Here is a 5,190-nt window from a genome sequence, read left to right on the forward strand (position 1 = left end):
TGAGTAAATGAAATGGCGTCTTGTGTGGATCAGAACTATCCCCACCACGACCACCTCCCACCACCGCGCCCACAGTACTACGCAGTTCAAAACCGTCCGTCTCCCGCGTGTCACCCTGTACAATTCACTAGTGCTTTAGCAGACTAGTGTTCAATTCTTTCAGTGCTTGCCAAAACGGTTTAATTCATTGGCGTACCGTATTTAACGCTTTCACTGCTCCTCGAACTGTTGCTACGTGTTGGTGTTTTATATTTTATTAGACTACTGTTTAATTCTGCTTATACATGTGTGTTACTGGACATATTAGCCATTATTTAATGCACTATTGATTAGGGGCAAACAAAGAAAGGGGCCTCGTTATATGCTTTGGTACGTCATGTGGTATTAACAAACTCATTTTGTGAATTCCTCATGCACCTGTGGAAGAGGTATCTATTTTGGTAAGACTGCTGGCCAGCTGATTCTAATCAGTCTGTATTATTTCTTGTCCGAAATAGCAGCCTATGTAATAATCTTGTTATTCGTTTATTTGCCGTTTCTGCTTACCGAGCTTAGCTGATTTCGTCAGTACGTACATTTGGTCGGCTGTTTGCTTCCCTTATTACCTCTGAAATTAGGCGTTGGCATTGCTTACGTGTTCTATATTTCAGTTCTGTTTGATGTAAAGCTACAGATTTGTTCTAAATCCTGCTTAAGTAGATCTAAACAACTCCGTCTAGAGGCGGCCTTTAACATAAGTTTAATCTGTTGTTTTTATTGGCCATTGCGTCGTAAAGCTATCTGTGTTTATAAACCTAATAACCTGCCTGCCCGCAGAGGAGTTTTCAAACGTCAACTTAATATCCATTAAAATAGTTACTACTTTCATGTAAATCCTGAAGCACCTTCACCAATTGTAAAGTTTGTTGCATGGCTGCCGGCCGTTAATTCTGTTACCCTGTATCTGTCGTAAATGCTATTGCAGTTCCTTGTAGTTAAGTTCTGTACTCTTGAGACTGACCATTGTTTCCGTAAGCTGATCTTCATGGCCGAGGCATCGTGTTCCTCAATGAAAATTTTAATATTCTATTACCTGCAAGGCTTCGCCTGGTAGATATTTATCATCGGGCCGTAAGCCATTTGTGTAGCTGCTTAGTATAGCAATACGTTCTTTTAACGAGTAACGCCTTATGGGAATTAAAAATTTGGTTACAGCTGCATAGCACTTACTTTGATTATTTCATTTTGGCCCGCCGAAGTAGAGCAATCTTCGTTGTTTATTTTTATCATCTTACTCCCATGCAATTCAAGGATTGTATTTAACTGTACTTTCTCACTGTATAGAGTTTAATTTTTTCTGAGAATACATTGCTGTTCAAGTATACTTCATTTTGTGGTCCCAGCATCTTGGCATTCCCAATTAGCTCCCTACCGCTTGAACCATTTATACGGTTTCCTGTGCCCGCTCTCAAGAAGCGGCAACAATAGTATGGCGTTTAGAGGTGTGGTTCGGAGCTCGTACAGTAATCACGGCCGCCATGAAGCTACACATCATCTGCACTACCTGATTTGGACAGAACTGACGGATCAGTTAACGAGCCCTCGCAGCAGGGGTGATAAGGCTAACCCACAGTGATAGCCTGCAGCGCGTTCAGCCCTCGCTGTTGCCTCGCTATTTCACGCTGTTTATATCGATTTCTAGTATTAAACTGCAGATATTTTAAGTCCCCCGTGGTCTAGAGATAGCGGCCATGTTAAGTGAAGCGGAAGTCACAGATAAGAGTACTATAGTTCGAAACGGATTTTTCCTCCTTGATACCTCTGTATTCCTAGATTTGAAAGATACTCTGTGTCTGCACTATAACCGCTCTCATCTCGCGACTACGAACATCTCCTTACTGCCGAATGGTGTCTGTAGTTTCACAGTTACTGGGGAAGTATCGTGATTTCCCTTCTTCTTTCCAATACACAATCGTATTTTCTTCTCTGCGTCATTTTCCTTTACTTAAGCAGTACTGATAGTGACGTAACATCTGTTCAATTAAATTTCTATCCTCTATGATTTCTGATCATCTGAAAACGAACCGGCTGATCATCTGATAGATTGCACTTTCACCTATTTGTTCTTTGTTTGAGAATGTGATAATAATGCTTTTCTCTAAATTTGGTTGTAAGACATACGATTATGTCACAAGCTCCTGTAAAAGTTTCCGTAGCTTCCACAGACTTCAGAAACTTCAGACGTATATCACCGAATCCAGTCTAGTTTATTTGAAATAACGGTCGCATTACTGGATTATTTGTTTCTTCTACATGAGCTTTCTCCTTCTCCTGTATCACACTTCGGCACAGTTGTCTATCGTACAGCCTCAGTTGTAATCATAGCGTATACACTTTCAGAGATCTACAATCTATTTCTCGCGGGGTAGGATCCTTTAATCTAACGTTTCATCTTCCAGATATGCCGTGTCGATTTTCTCTATCGTGCATAATTATCTGATTATCCCCTGTCCCTGCATGTCTGTTTTGCTTCTTTATAATATTTTTGTTCATGACCACGGCATTTTGCTGTATGCCTCTTGCTGTTGACACTCACAAATAATGCGACAGGTATAACCTTCTGAAGAAGAACACGAAGTTTCCGTAACCGGTAAAGAAATCTTTTTTTCTTTTTCATGCGACTGGCTGCTTAATATTTCGTTATATACATCTACAGTTTCTGAGTATGGATAAAATACTCTGCGAAACTCTGCGACCTCGGTCTTCTTCAACTTATCCAGTTCTCACATTCAGTTCCTACCTTTCTGTGATATCATGAGCTTTTATCTCCATTTCGCAATTAATACATTATGTTGGGAGTCCACATGTGCTCCTGGATATGCATTCCACTTCACAATTAATCACGTTTTTTAAACCGGTAATTGTCTCCGATTGCGACGCGTAAGTTTGAAACTTGGCCCAGAGGTGCCTACACCCTTCCTCTATAATAGCGCTAAAGCGTACTACCTGCAACGTCACCCCTGGCCTTGATGACACTTCAGATAGCAAGCGGAGAAAAGGCCAGAGCTCAGAAGTTCATGTGACGTGTAAGGTCGATTAAAGATGTCACATTGCACAAAATTTCACCACAATTCTGCTCAACGCCACAGTGGATGTGTCGCGCGATGAGTCACACCCCTCTCAGCCACATTACACCTCTTCGTTTGACGTCTCTGCAACGGAGGTCACAGCCGCGACGGCCGCGTTGGAGTCACGCGGGTTTCTTATGGGTGCTCGAGGAAAACATGTCACACTGCCACACAGAATTCACACGGAAAGGCCTCAAGAGGAGCTTGCGCTCGAAAACGGCAGCGTGCAGTACGATGTATAACAGGACGACGTTCTTGTCAAATTTTGCCACTGCTGACCTCTCCCGTCACCCGGACGATTCAACCCTAAGGACATAGCAGAGCTGGAACCCAAATGAACGTGATCTCTTCCCTTTGGAGAGCAGCATGACCGCAAGTTTAGCTTTGGTATATGGGGTCCACCAATATGGATCGTTCATAACCATTCGACGAAATATGAACGTGATCTGAAGCAGAAAAGGCTGTTCACGTTTTTTCGTCCCCCTTTCTCGCCTCGTCCTGTGCTGTGTGCATGGAGGGATACGACATTAAAAGTGATTGAAACGGCAAAAGGTTCCTCTAAAAACCTCCAGTTCGGCAAAACTCTTGATGCAACTCGGGCACCTTTGCTGGCCATTTTATTAATGTTCCTATATAGAGATATTTATTTACCAATTCCTACCCGCAGGTGGGACAGGCTACCTGCAACACACTCGTGCCTGCTAACTTTATGTGAAATGAAGGGGGGGGGGGGTGTCGAAAGGGTTGCCTACATGGCTGGCATGTAGAGATCGATAGATGTACCTATCTGTCCAGAGACATTCTCAAAGTGCCGAACAAAGGTGCGCAAATAGCACTGATTGCGTTGCCAAACTGGTGATCTCAGGGGGACCATTGCCATTTTATTCACGTGCATTTCCGTCACACACCCTCTCCGCCCCCCCCCACCTCCCCTGCCCCTTGCACACGCCACGGGAGGGAGGGGGCTGGGAAGGAAGGATGAACATAAACACCACTTTCTGTTTCGGATCATGTTCAGAGTTTGTTGAACGGTTTTGAACGGTCCGTAGTGGTTCCAACCTGTATATAATTGAAAAACTTGCAGTCTTCTTACACTCCAAAGAGGTGAGATCATATTCAATGGGGTTGCAGCCCCGCGATGTTCATAGAAAAGCGTTGAATCGTCCGTAGGATGTCAGCAGTGGAAACACTTGACAAGAAGGTCGTCTGGTTTTCCATCACTTTGCAAACTGTCGTTTCCGAGCGTAAAATTTGTGAATGTGGAGATGTCATTGACATCCTTTATGCCATTTCCTGATGCCTTCCGGTGTCAATTCTGGGCGGTGGTGTCTGAAATCACTTTCTTGTCCATTCGTTAGAAACCAGCGTTTTTTCAAGGCTATACTTTGCGATTATGGCCTCCATCAAATTTTCTACCACTGAATTCCAGTCCCTCATTTCAATAAAATTTTCGTCTCTATTAACGTACTGTTGTTGTTGTGGTCTTCAGTCCTGAGACTGGTTTGATGCAGCTCTCCATGCTACTCTATCCTGTGCAAGCTTCTTCATCTCCCAGTACCTACTGCAACCTACATCCTTCTGAATCTGCTAAGTGTATTCATTTCTTGGTCTCCCTCTACGATTTTTACCCTCCACGGTGCCCTCCAATGCTAAATTTGTGATCCCTCGATGCCTCAAAACATGTCCTACCAACCGATCCCTTCTTCTAGTCAAGTTGTGGCACAAACTTCTCTTCTCCCCAATCCTATTCAATACCTCCTCATTAGTTACGTGATCTACCCAATTTGTCTTCAGCATTCTTCTGTAGCACCACATTTCGAAAGCTTCTATTCTCTTCTTGTCCAAACTATTTATCGTCCATGTTTCACTTCCATACATGGCTACACTCCATACAAATACTTTCAGAAACGACTTCCTGACACTTAAATCTATACTCGATGTTAACAAATTTCTCTTCTTGAGAAACGCTTTCCTTGCCATTGCCAGTCTACATTTTATATCCTCTCTACTTCGACCATCATCAGTTATTTTACTCCCTAAATAGCAAAACTCCTTTACTACTTTAAGTGTCTCATTTCCTAAT

This window comes from Schistocerca serialis, chromosome 2, assembly GCF_023864345.2.
Source record: "Schistocerca serialis cubense isolate TAMUIC-IGC-003099 chromosome 2, iqSchSeri2.2, whole genome shotgun sequence".
NCBI classification, from domain to species: Eukaryota; Metazoa; Arthropoda; class Insecta; order Orthoptera; family Acrididae; genus Schistocerca; species Schistocerca serialis.